This window comes from Ptiloglossa arizonensis, chromosome 6 (assembly GCF_051014685.1).
Source record: "Ptiloglossa arizonensis isolate GNS036 chromosome 6, iyPtiAriz1_principal, whole genome shotgun sequence".
In the NCBI taxonomy this organism is placed as follows: Eukaryota; Metazoa; Arthropoda; class Insecta; order Hymenoptera; family Colletidae; genus Ptiloglossa; species Ptiloglossa arizonensis.
This window is the reverse complement of record NC_135053.1, coordinates 16,745,459-16,760,534: the sequence shown is the minus strand read 5'-3', so window position 1 is coordinate 16,760,534 and position 15,076 is coordinate 16,745,459. Positions and strand designations below refer to the sequence as shown.

General features: G+C 49.9%; 1 protein-coding gene across 6 annotated transcripts in view; it reads right to left on the bottom strand.

Annotated features, from left to right (window-relative positions):
• LOC143148497 (serine/threonine-protein phosphatase 4 regulatory subunit 1) overlaps nt 1–15,076 on the bottom strand; it is a 261,332-nt gene that overhangs the window by 60,097 nt on the left and 186,159 nt on the right. Inside the window, exon 1 of one of the 6 annotated variants that reach the window (XM_076314889.1) lies at nt 4,044–4,182. The exons of the other annotated variants lie outside the window; for them this stretch is intronic. The gene's annotated coding sequence lies outside the window, so the exon portion shown is untranslated. Of the gene's footprint in view, nt 1–4,043; nt 4,183–15,076 lie in introns of those variants that run through there. 6 annotated transcript variants of the gene reach the window in all.

Genomic DNA, 15,076 nt, shown 5'->3' with positions numbered 1-15,076 from the left:
ATCGAAAAGAATGTATAGAAGACTGACGTATAAAAGTATATCACAATTTTTATCAATATTTAAATATATTAGGTTGTCCGGAAAGTTATTTCGTTTTTTTTTTTTTGCTGAAATGGAAACACAATTTTTTTTAAACTGTATAAACATTTTATTAAATTATGTATTCTCCATTTTGGAAAACGAAATGATTTTTTGAACAACCTAATAAATTAAATATCGTCGAAGGCTCGGACGTTCGGTTCGACGAAACGATCTGAAGATTTAAAAGCTCGGTGAAGGAAGGGGGGGGGGGATGTTCCGAGAGTTACCGCGGTAATTTTGTTCGATAACAATAGCGTGGTATTTTTATACGTTCGAAGGTATTTACGCGAGCGAAAAATGAGAAAGGTCGAAATCTTGGTAGGGTAATCGATTGCATTTAATAACTGTGGTGTTTTTATGCGTTCGAGTGCATTTGCACGAGAGAAAAATAGGGGGGTGAAAATCTTCCAAAAGGTTCGTAGATAATTGTGTAATAACAGTATTGGGAAATTTTTATGCATTAGAATATATCTTTATGCTCAAAAAACAGTGAAGATTGAAAAATAGAGGTCAAAATCTAAGAGTAATCTTAGTAATTGTATTTAATACTTCTGTCGTATTTCTATGCATTCGAGTATGTTTCTCCGCTCTTAGAACAGAAAAGGTCGAAATTTTGGATAAATAACATTAATAATTCTATCCAACAACACTTGCCTATGCACTCGAATATATTTCGTTCGAAAAACAGAGACGGTCGAAATATCGCTAACCGTAGATAATAATTGTACAACAGTACCGTGGAATGTCTATTCAAATATATACTTCACCCCTCGTGGTGTTCGAAAAATAGAATAGTTTCAATCTCGGAAGATCGTATCGTATCCAACGACACCACCGTTACGTGTTCGACTGTATTTCTACACGTTGCGTAACCTGGACATTGAAAAAAAAAGAAAAGAAAAAAGAAGAAAAAAAAAAAAAAAAGAATTAAACACGCTCAGAACAGAGACAAAGTTTTACGGTTCGCTCGGTACGCGACCGCGTTCCGTGTCCCGGCGTCTCGAAATTCGCAATCAAACGGACCGCGCGCGCGAAATAATTCAGCGATCAAACGCGAGCCGCGAGGCTGCGAGAGGCGAGAGCCGGACGATTCGAGGACCGGAGGCAGCCGTAAACACGACGCGGCGCGACGCTTTTATTGCGCGCGGCCACGCTAACCACGATCGCGTATTTAATCAGCTCGGGCTTTGTTGGACCGAAATATCCCGAGACGTGGTCGTTTTCAGAGCGGCCGATTCTCGGAAAGCTCGTGGAAGGAGGAAACAATCGCGTGGTTCGTAAATCGCGCCGCGTCCTTTTCTCTCGAACGCGATTTTTCGGCGGGAAAGAGAAAGAAAAAAAAACACCCGAGAAGAAGCGTTCGATTATCGATATTCTGCGCACGGGGAGGCCTGGGTCCGAACGGACCCGTCACTCGACACGAATTGAAGATTCTGTCATTGTGCCTTTTTTTTTTAAATACCTTCGATATACGTGTACAATGATACTTGTAGTCGCGAGACAATAATCGAGTGAGGTTATGTTCGATAATCTGCGTGGAACAGTCTCCGGAAGAATATATTGCAATGTACAATCCTAGAATTTTATTGTTTGGAATGTATTGTGTATCTGCGCGTGTGATTGTGTAATTTTACGGTGAAGAAGGTTTAAGAAATTAATTAAGAAATGTAACTATTGATAAAAAATGTATCGTTTCGTGAAATTCCTTTAATTTCCAATTTGACGCAAAAATCGATCTTAATGGATCGGTAGCGTCCCAATCGACGTATTTCAACTGTTAATTTAGTCGTAGGTACGGTAGAATGTCGCGATACCACTCCGGGTCATCCCTGACCCAGACGCGCGGGTTAAACGATTCGGGCGCTGGAGCGGGGTAGAAGCGACACGGAGCCCCGCGAGAGAAGAAATCGAAACGAAGGAACGCGGCTGAGGAGAGCGCGGGGGGGGAGAAGCCGAGCGTGGACGTCCCCCGGTCGGTAACGTGGGTACTATCGTATATCTTCCCACAGGAGGGCGGGAACGTCGTCTCGTAAGGGGAGGCGCGCGCGGCAGAAGGGCGAGAAGGGTCCCACTAACGCGCGACCGCCGACAATAATGCGGAGAAAGGGCACATGAATGCCTCGTGTTATGCGCCGCGTGTTTGCACATGCGCGGGAGCGATGAACTTGAGAAAGAAGGTCTCCGAGAGAGTATCTCGCCTTCTGCCTCTTCGAGTAGCTTTTTCGGAGGACTCTCGGTGGTCCACGCGAGCGAGCGCGCGCGCATATCTTTTTTCAACCACTTCGATTCAATTTCGATTCAAAACCAGCCATTTTTCCATCTCTTCCTCGATCGTCTTCGATCGAAGAAACAAAGAACGGTGAGAAAATAAATAAAAGTCTCTTTGTAGACTCTCGCGAACGATTAGAAAAAAAAAAAGAAAAATACAGAAAAGAAAAGAAATCTGTGTAACCGTGCTACGAAACGCAACTTTTTTCCCCTCCCGTTCGTTCTTATCCAACCGCGAGACCAAGCCACGAAAGAGTGTCCGAGTCCCGAGAAGGCACCGGAGGTCGGGACTGGAGCGATCGGCTACGAAGACGACATTCCACCGGTACCTGTCCTTAACTCAGCCTCCTACGGGTTCGCGCGGCAATCGCGCCGCCCGAGTGTAGGTATAACGTTGCCTCGTCTCTCTCTCTCTCTCTCTCTCGACTACCCGAACGGGAGCCCCCGCGTGTCGAGCATCGCAGCGCGCGGCGCGGAGGATCCGGGAATCGGTGAGAACACACGACGCTCCGGCGAGAGAACAGGAAACGCGTCCGACGTTTCGAAACGTTCTTTAATCTCGTTCCGTTGGGAAACGAAGAGGTGGCCGGTATACGTCGGTCTCTCTCGTTCCCGCGCGTGCGCGTTAGGTTGCCTCGTGTCTCGTGCGCCGGTGGCGGCGTGCGCGCGCTCGCTCGCTCGTTCGTTCGTTCGTTCGCTCGCTCGCGCCCGAGAGCCAACGACGAGACGTCGGGTACGAACGAGCGTTCGCGCGGACGCAAAAATGGAAAGCATCGGTGGTGCGTCGTTCAGGAATGCGACGACGACGACGACGCTGCTGCTGCTGCTGCTGCGCGGCGCACAGGGCACCCGACGATGCACGCGCGCGACGAGCGAGCCTGCACGCCTCGATTGCCATTGAAAGTAGTAACCGTTCGAGCCGCGATTATTCATAGGTTACGCAAGAGGTTATATTCGCCGTTGGTGAAACGTACACTACGACGATCATTTCTCGTTCTCGGTTAGCGATCGTAGCCGCGCGACCCGATTTTCTCTACCGCGAACGAACCAGCGATGAAAAAGAACTCGAAAAATCACGACGATTGAGAACCGCTGGGTGTACGCGCGCGCGAGCGCGCACGCTCGGCCTCTGTGCGGGCGTACAACACGCCGTGGTGGCACAGGAAATATGAATGTAACGCCGAAAATTCATTCATAATAAAATCCGCTCGCTGGAACCGGGTCGCGGGACACGGAATATTTTTTTTCGCTCGCGTACCAATCGATCGTTGGAATATCGTTCCGACGGGGAAGGTTAGCGGAGAATCGGTCGTTGAACGATACGATAGTATTTTTCAAATCGTGGGAATAACGAGGTTAGAGAGACGCAGGCGCTCGAGCGCTCGCTCGAGCTAGCGAGCGTACGATCGAGTGGGCGCCGCGCGTTCGACGACGTGTGGGCTCGTTGGAGAATTTATATAGACGCATTAGCGGCGCAACGTTTCCGACGAAGACGTTTCAGAAAATGCTGAAGCGCGCGCACCTTCCCCCCCCCCCCGGCCGCACGGCCAACGGTCGGTAATCGCGAAACTCGCGATTCTGTTAACCTTTCGATCGGTAAACGTTTCTTTTTCTTTTTCTCTTTCTTACCCACCCCCCTCCCCGTTCGCTACGTATGTATATATTTACGGTATGGGCTTTGAGGTGGTACGTACTTTGTCGTCTTTCCATCGTGCGATAGAGAACCCAGCCACGGCGAGATACTCGTCGACGCGTTCTCGCTTCACTTATTTTCGTTCCATCGCCGGTACACGTTTCCCCCGAACAACGAACGGTAACATATCCGTGGCGTGGTTGCTTCCCGTATGGGCCATCGAACTTGGAACGCACTGTAGAGGAGGAGCCCGGGGCCCGTATTATGGGAACACACACGCCCGAACACGTGTGTCTCGCTTCCTGCGACGGGCCGGAAGTCTCTATAGTACTATGGCGCACCGTAGTGTAGCGTGACCACGCTACAAGGGCCATTACTACCTCAATGGCAAAAAGAATGGTCCAATTACCGGTTAAAGCCACGTTGCTCGTCGTTACTCCTTTAATGCGTTTTTCGGGGGCGTGTTGTACGCGCCCTCCTGGCTTCCCTCGCGTATTCCACCTTCTTTTCTTTTTTGTTTTTTCTTCTTTTTCTTCTTCCTTCTTTTTTCTCCTCCTCTTTCCCCCGTTGCGTTCTCGTTTCCTCTTGCACGCGCGTACGTGTGTGTGCGCGCGCGCGTGTATTTCCTTGAGGGCTACACGGTGTGTGTTACGCGCCACGAGAGCCTTGTGCAAGGCGGCGCGCCTTCGCTTCGTGGGGAGATTTTTCGGTACGCCGTTCACGGTCGAGTCGATCGGGTCAACGTTTCCCTCGGTTTCCCACGACGCGTTGTTCCGCGAAACGCGCGCGCGTATCGGCAACGTCGACGTTCGACTCCGTGCCATAAATAAAAGTGTCCTCGAGCGGCGCGGAGCCGGCAGCGAGAGCCGCGCGCGCGCCGAGACGCGAGAAGCGAAACCGTCGGAGCGATTTCCGGCCAAAGGTTCCGCCATCGCGCGCCGTACACGAGTTTTCGACGCTCCGGTCGACTTCGTACCCGACCCCGGGTATCACCGGTTGCTCCCGCGATTGTTCCGTGCGTTCCAGCCACGTGCTTGAGTTCGACGCGCGCGTCTTCTCTCTCGGTCCCCGGTGTGTTTCCTCGGCAGCACCGTCGTCGTGTCTCGTGTATTCGAAGTCGTGTACCCGTCGCCGTTCGTCGCGCACTACGGTTCAACCAACACGTATCCTCCTCCCTCTCTTCCATGTTTCGAGGACGTTCTCGGCCCGACGTTCTTTGTATACAAACAACACGACGCGAACCATCGCTACGCGGTACGTACGTAATGCGCCCCGAATATTTTCGGTCGAGCTCTCTCGCCCTTGACACCAACCGCGCGGGATGTTTATCCAGTCCCAGCAGGCACTCGCGCACACACGCGTGTACACCGCCGCGCTCCTCTGCTGTAACACAGTCGCGGCGAAATAAAGATGGGGGGGAAAGAAAGTGGATCGTCGGCGAGGGGGCAAGGAAAGAACGAGGGAAGGGAGGAGAGAACGGACGACTCGACGCGCGGTTACCCGGGAGAACGCGACACAACCGCACCGCGGCACGGCTCGTACCACACTGAGAGTGATCGCTGGCGCGTCACGCTCACGGCGATGCGCAGACGCGGGCTGCGCACACGCTGCTGCGCACGACGCGGCGGCGGCAACCAGCGCGGCGAGCCCGCTCTCCGGCACTCGCTGCTAACACAACACGCACTCACGCAGGCGCAATGCACGCACCCACACACCGATCTCCCTTTACGACTCTCCGCGTATATACGCGATGCGTTGCCGCGGGTGGTAGAGAGCCGAGGGAACGCGAGCCATGGTGGGGCGAGAGGCCGAGTGGGCCGAGGGGGGAAGAGAGAGATCGAAAGAGGGGACGAAACAGACCCGTTAGTTCTCAGAAGTGGACCGCCACCGCTCGCCGCCAAACAGACCTGTAACCACGTACCGACCGTGGTGGTTCTCTCTCGCCTGCCACCGTCGGCGCGCTGCTTTGGGGCCATCCGAGCACCGACGTGTCCCGTGACACGCGAGAAACACGGACAGAATTTCGTCCGCGACTGGGAATTTTCGAAATTACCGGCGCGAACCGCTTCCCTCTCTCTCTCACTCACTCGTTCTCGTACGAGCGCACGCACTCTTTCCCGTTGGCCTCGGAGAGAGAGAGAGAAGTCGCGCGCTCGATTTTCATGCTCCGCGCGATAAACGACCGAGAGCCCGCGGTTCTGTCGCAAGCTGACCGACCGGCCATTGATTAGATACAAGTGTTTACTCGAGTGACGAACGCATACCGATGTCATGTGTTTTTCACAGAAATCCGGTGGAACGGAGCCGAGGCTCGTAAATATCGTCGATGAAATTGGGAGAAAAACCGGTTATCGCCTTTCTAGGGGGAAAAGGAAAAAGGTTACGGCCGCGTGTGGGAAAGCCGAGGTCGGCGCGGCGGGAACGCGTTGCGCGAGCCCGAGCGAACACGCGCGCGCGCGTTTCGCCGAAATGCGACCTCGGCTTTCGTCTAGTTTTTCTTACCGAGTAAAAGCGGTGCGACGACCGTACCAACGAAGACGTACACCACCACCGTCGTCCCGAGGATCGACGTTTCCTTTCTTTCGCGGAACGGGGGCACGGCATCGTGGGTGGTACCCGTAGCGTGTGCACGAGCGAAATGAGAAAGCCGACTCGTGGAATCTACAATTATGATACTTCGACGCGCGTTACGAACGAGTCCCGTGGACATTTACATATCTCGATCATCGCTCACGGGACGATCCCTGTCGCGATTTATTTCGATTCTCAACCCTACTCACAACCGTACCCCTTTTTTCCAACGAGTCGATTTTCAACATTTTCCGACTTTTCGCGGCAAAGTACTTCCATAAAACGTGTTCCGAGGAAAACCTCTCCGACTCTTTCTCGTACTCGGTTCATGCTTTTCTTAGTTTCTCAAAATTTCTCAATTTTCATAGTTTCTCAAAATTTCTCAATTTTCATAGTTTCCTAAAATTTCCAAATTTTTATAGTTTTCCAAGTCTCCCAAAATTTCTTACTTTTCCAATTTAACAAAAATTTCTCACTTTCCTAAATTATCCAAATTTTCCAACATTTCTCATATTACCAAATTTTCCAAGATTTCTCATATTCCCAAATTTTCCAAGATTTCTTATTTTCCAAGATTTTTCATATTCCCAAATTTTCCAAGATTTCTCACTTTCCCAAATTTTCCAAGATTTCTCACATTTCCAAATTTTCCAATATTTCTCACATTCCCAAATTTTCCAAGATTTCTCACTTTCCTCAATTTTCCAAGATTTCTCACTTTCCCAAATTTTCCAAGATTTCTTATTTCCCAAGATTTCTCACTTTCCCAAATGTTCCAAAATTCCCCACATTCCCAAATTATCCAAAATTTCTCTCTTTCCCAAATTTCCCAAATTTCCCAAATTTTCCCCATCTACCATCTATTTCCACCACGTACCTCGTCTCACGATTTTCGATTTCGTCCCCGGTGTCGTTCGCGCGAGAACGCAGACAAAAATTTCCAATCGAATTCGAAGACGTTCTTTCGGAGCCGCGATTTGTATTCCCGTGGTATTCTCTCTCCCGATTTCGTGCAAAGGATCGAAGCTTCGGGTCCCGAGAGGTGTACACATCTCTCGTGTCCTGTCCCGTTCCATCTCTCGCTCCCCGAGAGACGCGCACGGGCGGTCTAAGAACTGCAAGATTCATTAACGGTTCCTCGGCACGGACTCTCTCTCTCTCTCTCTCTCTCTCTCTTACTCTCTCTTACTCTCTCTTGCTCGCGCGCGCGTGTACCGGCGGCTTGCATTCCATCGGTCGCGCTCGTGTGAACGACCGTAAGGTGTACATACTTGTACACAGGGACACACGGGGAAAGAAAGATCCGGAGATAGACGTTCGAGCGTAAAAAGGAGAGAGAAAAAGGGAGGTTGCTCGTGGCGCGCGGGACGCAGATGGACGAGGTTCGTACGAGCCCAGACCTTGTCTATCGTCGTCATCGAAGTACGCGAGGAACGTACGCGGAGTTATTAAGGTCAGTGGCGTAGCGCGACAACGGAGGAGATTCGAAGGTGCCGAAGGATCCGATTTCCGCGGTGCTCGAGCAACGCGTCACTCGTTATCGGAACGAGTAAAAGGTTGCTCCAGTTTCGCGATTCGATCCGCGGGTACCGATAACGGTGTTGTACGACCCTACGGTGTCGAAGTCGCCGGTCTCGATCGAACTGTTCCGTCACGGGACCGATAACGTCCACGGTGACGAAACTGCTCGTTTACGATACTCGTGAATAATCGAAAGAGACGCGTTACCTGTGGAAACGACCGTGAACACGAATAACGAGGGTCTGAGATTCGAACGATCGAAGGAAACACAGAATTGCAAATACGTAGATTGGAAAATATTGTATCGATCGAAAGTAACGGAGATTGGATAGAATTCCACCGATCGAAGGGAATACAGAATACGAAATACGTGGATTAGAAAATATTGTATTGAATGAAAGTAACGGAGATTGGATAGAATTCAACCGAAGGGAATACAGAATACGAAATACGTGGATTGGAAAATATTGTATTGATCGAAAGTAACGAAGATTGGATAGAATTCAACCGATCGAAAGTAACGAAGATTGGATAAAATTCAACCGATCGATGAAAATACAAAATAAGAAGTATGTAGATTGGAGAAAATTGAACCGATTGGAGGAACAAAAGATAGAGAAGGACGATTGAATAAAATTTTATATAAATAAAAAGTTCCTCCATTATGGAACTTTGAATACTAGCCGAAGATGAAGAGAATTGAGTAATATTTCCAGGGTCGATGGTCGCGATCCGAGATCGATCCTCTCCGTTCGGTACGGAGCGTATTCTCGGTGTCTTCGCGGATCCCCTGTTTATTTTTTCGATCGGAAAGTCGGCCGCGATTCACCGTAGAATCTCGCCGCGACGACGTGCGCTACACCGTCATTGGTTCTGGTACGGTTCACCCCCCCCTGCTCCGTTCCACGTAGGCGGAACTGAAAGTCGCAACATTGTAGCCACGGTCGATCGAGCCGCGTTCGAAAAGCCGATCGCGAAAGGTTCACGAGGAGATATCGGTGTTCCACGCGAGGCCAACCTTAATAACATCGGCCGTGTTTCGAGCCGTGTTATTTGCATACCGACGAACAATGTAGCTCTGCGACCCTATCACCGCCCTTGGTTGCGCTGCTTCCACCACTCCTCTAATTCCCCCTCTCTCTCTTTCTCTATGCATCTATTTACCTATCTATCTATTTATGGTAAATATGGTAGGTATATCTATCTATTTATCTATCTATCTATCTATCTATCTATCTATCGATTTATTTATCTATTTATCTATCTATCTATTTATCTATCTATCTATCTATCTATTTACCTACCTATCTATCTATCTATCTATTTACCTACCTATCTATCTATCTATCTATCTATCTATTTATTTATTTATCTATCTATCTTTCTCTCTCTCTACATAGTGTGGCCGTAGTTTCGAGGAGCTTTCCGCTCGAGCGAAGTTTCCGAGTGTGACGCCACTGCGGTGTGCCTCGAGACTCTCGCGCGCTCGCACCTAACCTATAAAGAGACACGGAAACGTGACGGAATGCGCGCAACGTACCGAACCGCCCGCGTCACTTTGCACTCGGGCGGTGCGCGTGCGCGTGCGCGTACGCGGACACCTCCGTCTCTCCCCCACCAGGGTGGCGCGGTACTCAATTACGGCGCGGGGGTATCGCTGGATAAGGAATCGGGGCCGTGTGTCGTCGTATCGGCGGCCTCCCTTTTCCGGAAAAGGAACGCGCGCGCGCGGGGGCCCTCGTTTCTCGTCGAAGCGCGACCGAGGGAACCGATCGCGGAGACGGTACACCGCGGAGAACCGGAGGGACTCTAGGGAGGTTGAGAGAGAAATGGAGAGACTCTAGAGAGGCAGGAAGAGAAATATAGAGACTATAGAGAAGTTAGAAGAGAAGTAGAGAGACTTTGGAGAAAGATGGAAAGAGGTAGAGAAACAGAGAGACTCTAGAAAGGTAGGAAGAGAAATAGAAAGACTCTGGAGAAAGATGGAAAGATGTAGAGAAACAGAGAGACTTTAGAGAAACAGAAAGAGAAAGAAAGAGACTCTAGAAAGGTAAGTAGAGAAACAGAGAGACTCTAGAGAGACAGAAAGAGAAACAGAGAGACTCTAGAGAGGCAGAAAGAGAAACAGAGAGACTCTAGAGAGGCAGAAAGAGAAACAGAGAGACTCTAGAGAGGCAGAAAGAGAAACAGAGAGACTCTAGAGAAGCTAGAAGAGAAGCAGAGAGACTTTAGAGAAAGATGGAAAGATGTAGAGAAACAGAGAGACTCTAGAGAGGCAGGAAGAGAAGTAGAGAGACTCTAGAGAGACAGGAAGAGAAATAGAAAGACTCTGGAAAAAGATGGAAAGATGTAGAGGAACAGAGAGACTCTAGAAAGGCAGGAAGTGAAACAGAAAGACTCTGGAGAAAGATGGAAAGATGTAGAGAAACAGAGAGACTCTAGAGAAGCAGAAAGAGAAAGAAAGAGACTCTAGAGAGGCAGGAAGAGAAGCAGAGAGACTGGAGAAAGAAGTGGCGAGAAAGAAAGAGGAGAGACTTCGGAGGGAAAGAGTCGGGTAGACACCAGAGAGAAAAAGAAAGAAAGATTTATCCGTGGGACTCTCTGCGCGCGAGAACCGGTGAGATTCGCTCGATGAATCACTGTACGGGGCCCCGTGGGTCTCTCCCCTCCCCCACGGGGTTCCTTCACCCCTTTCCGTTAGCGTAGTTCCTCCACCTGACCCGCCGGGGTACTCCAAAGCGACGACACCGCCGAACGAGAGACCGAACGTCGTCGTACACGTCCCCCCCTCTCTTCCTCCATCTTTTTATTCTCGAATTTCGCGCCAATGTCTCCAGTCCCCGTTCGCGGGGAATGGAGGGCCCTACGGGTGAATCTGTAAATAATCTCGTCGCAGGAGAGTTTTCGAACGAAACTATCTCTCTCTCTCTCACTCTCTTTCTCTCTCTGTTTCTCGAGTCGCGAGAAGTTGGTTACGAAACGATACGCACGGGGTTCTCCCCCTCTTCACGTTATCAGGAGGAAACCGTACCGCGTGCTCTGCGTCTCGAGAGAACCGAAAACAGACTACGAGGGTGATCGCGCGTACGCGTGTGTACGTGTGTCCGTATGTACCAGAGAAAGAGAAAGAGAAAGAGAGAAAGAGAGAGAGAGAGAGAGAGAGATAGAGTTGCACACGCGGGGCCAATCACGACGACTCGTGGCGCCTTAATTGGTACTCGCACGCGTGGCTCGGGCTTAAGAGGCAGCGGCAGATGCATCCCAAGACGTTCACAACAGGAAATTCCTCCCCCCTCCTCCTCCTCCTCCGCTCCTCTTCTCCGGCATTCCAGCCTCACCGCATATTTATGCGAGGCGTCCTTTCTTCCATCTGACTTCTGGGATCCTCCTTCGTTCCCCCCTTTACCCCCTCCCCCTGTCCCTTTTCTCCCTCTCGACGCTCCTCCACCAGCGTGTCCCGCGTCTACCGTCATCCCCTCCCCGCCCCTCCGCCCCTACCGACGTCCTCGCGGTAACGTCGGCATGCACAAATAGATATCCCCCGCGGTAAACGCTCTCCGGAGCGAGAGATCCGGTGAATGGACCGCGGTGGCGAACGTAGGGGGCATCGTTGGAAAAAGAAGGGCGTCAATGAGCCGTAGTTGCCCGCGCGGCCGCGATTATCTTTCGCGGCACGAGCGCGACTCGCGTCTAGCGCGACCGAGGACCCCCGAGTTGTCGCTCGGGGACGGTTCGCGATCTCACGCGAGGGAGGGACGAGTAGGTGGTGGTGGTGGTGGTAGGGGGGTGGGGAGGGGGTTCGTTCCCCGTGATAGGGCCCTTTGATGCATCGTCCGCGAGACAATGCGGATGTTCGATCTTCGTTTAAACGTCTCGTTTGTATATAGTTTTCTTTTCTTTTCGGCGATCGAACAATGACCGTAATTGTGTCCTCGGTCTTTGTACCTCGCTCCGAGGAGTATTTATCGGAAACTGTTAAACTGGAACGGGTAGGTAGGTAGGTAGGTGCGTCACCTTCTTCGCTGAACGAACAATGCCGGTAATTGTGCCGTGGTTTTTAACGTTTTAATAGAGAGAATTATTATTATTGGAAGGTTTGTGTATCTTTGGTAAGTAAGGTGGAGGAAAATTGGGTATCGTGGAAAATATGGGCTCGTTGATAGTTGGTAGAAGTGGTGGACAATGTCGAATGTGTCATTTTCTTTCGGTGATCGAACAATGTTGCTAATAGTGTAGCAAATTTTTAACATCGGTAACGAAAAAGATCTCGGAGAGAAGATATCGGTAATAAAATAGATCTCGGGGAGAAGAAATCGGTAATAAAAAAGATTTCGGGGAGAAGAAATCGGTAAGGAGAAAAATCTCGAGAAGAAATCGATAACGAAACAGATCTCGAGAAAAAATCGGCACCGACAAAGATACTGAGGAGAAGAGATCAGTAACTAAAAAATGTCGGGAGAAAGAAATCTGTAACGATGAAAATCTCGAGGAGAAATCGGTAATGAAATAGATCTCGAGAAAAAATCGGCAACGAAAAAGATACCGAAGAGAAGAAATCGGTAACGAAGAAAATCTCGAGAAGAAATCGGTAACGAAGAAAATCTCGAGAAGAAATCGGTAACGATGAAAATCTCGAGGAGAAATCGGTAACAAGAAAGATCTCGAGAAGAAATCGGTAAGGAGAAAAATCTTGAGAAGAAATCGGTAACGAAACGGATCTCGGGAAAAAATCGGCACCGACAAAGATACTGAGGAGAAGAGATCGATAACGAAAAAAATGTCGAGAGAAAGAAATCGGTAACGAAGAAAATCTCGAGAAGAAATCGGTAACGAGAAAGATCTCGAGAAGTTTTCGATAACGAGAAAGATCTTGAGAAGAAATCGGTAACGAGAAAGATCTTGAGAAGAAATCGGTAATGGAAAGGATTTCGGCTAGAAGTAATCGGTAACGAAAAGGATACACAGTCAGAGGGTAGAGGGGGAGAGAGGGGGAAGCGTGTGCGTGGCACCGTGGCGGGGCACGCGCTCGTTAAGGCCCCGAGGTTTTCGTGGCTAATTAGTCGGGGCTCTCGTCGTCTCGGTGACAGTGACGTCGTAATTTGTGCGCCGCGTCTCGCGAGAGGATTCGACTCCTCTCTCTCTCTTTCTCTCTCTCTCTCTCTCTCTCTCTCTCTCGATGACCGCTGTTCTCCTCGGTCGTGCGTCGTGGTTTCATCGGGCCCAGCTTGGGTGAACGAACCGGAGAAAAATGTCAATGAGCGCAATTATTATTGCACGACATATAAGCGACGACGCTCGCCGCGCTCGTCGATGCGCGCGCGGATAAGAAAGAGAGGAATAGAGGACTCGAGTGAAGGGGAAACGGAGTGGGAGGGCACGGTGTATTACGGACTGCGAATTAATGCCGCGCGTATCTGTAAACGCGTGCACGGTTATTGTTACGTCGATACTCGCGGGCGTGGATACGATCGGTGCGAACCACGCGCGATCGTGATTCGCGAAACGGTTTCTCCACTTCACGGGGAGATTGGTCTCCGTGTTGGGAAACACGAGATGTGACTTACGGAATTGTTTGTTATGGAAGTGGGTCTCGATGAGAGAACGAAATCCATTTGGTAGAGGGTTTTGGAGAAATTAGGGGTGATGGTAGAAAATTATGAAATATTGGGTTAATTGGAAAGTCATTTTGTTTTTTTTTTTTTTTTTGGTGAAAATGAAATATGATTTTTTTAGAGTGTATGAACGTTTTATTAAATTATATATTCTCCATTTTGGAAAACGAAATGACTTTGTGAATAATCTAATATGAGTAAATTATCGAGAGCTTTGTTAGAATATTTTTGAAAAGATTAAGAGCAGTCGCGGAGAGTGTAACTTTTATCGAAAGTAGAGATACGTAGAGATCGAGAGTCTTGTTTGGATGGTGATAATCTAAAAAATTAATGAAATATAAAAAAACACTTTCCAAGGTTCAATGTCTCGAGTTTCAAACTTTGTAACGCAATGAGGAAAAAACTCGGAAAATACCAGAGCGTCCAATTGCGCCTATTACAATCGTTCGTAGAAAAAAATGGGTCGAAAAAGACCCGTGAAAGACACCAGAGTTGCAGATCCATACAGCTAAGAATTTTGAAATATTACGGGTCGAAAAAGACCCGTGCAAGGTACCAATAATTACACAGTCCCTCCGATCGGTAATATCGAAACGTTACGCGCGTTTCCTCCTCGAGTATTGTATTTCCTCCCCGCCGAATACCGTTCGAGAACGTGCAACAGACCCCCTATTTTCGCGATGGGAAAAAGTCGCGATAAATTTTCCACGACGGAAGAAAGACCCAAGAGAGAGAGAAGAGAGAGAGAGAGAGAGCGCGTATCGATAAACGCGAGCGCCGTTGGTCGTCGTTTTAACGATTCGCGCGACGCAAACGACCGTTCTAATTGTGAGTCCCTCCGTGGCGCGAGCAGACATCGGCCGCGTGTGTGAGTGCTTACTACGCGGTACGCGGCGGCTACGTTCACGGTCCGTATGAATGTACCGTCGTGCCGCGTACGTACGTCGACGTGCACGTTTGCGGCGGGCATTCATAAAGTGGCGGACACGTAGCGCGCGCGTGCGCGGTTCGTCGCCTTCTACGTTGCCACTCCTTCCTCTTTTCTTCCTCGTCGCCACCCTTCCTGCGACTAATACGGCCTCACCGCCCAACCCCCCTCCCCACCCTCTTCGCGCGCCATCCGTATCCTGTACTTTTTAACATCCGCTAACTAGCGCCGTCGCGGCCTGCATCGACGATTCGAGTCGCTCCCGTCGATTCCCTCGGTGCGTCTCTCTCATCGACGCGCGCACCGTCCCCCCTCTCTCTCTATCCTCGACGACGCTGCTCTCGAGATTTTCGCGTTACCTCTTTCACCGCTCCTGGTCGCGCGGTATTTTTAAGCGTCTCGCGCGTCGGCCGCCCACGCGTACCCGAAAACGAGAAACGATCCCTCCCCGTGTTTCGATAT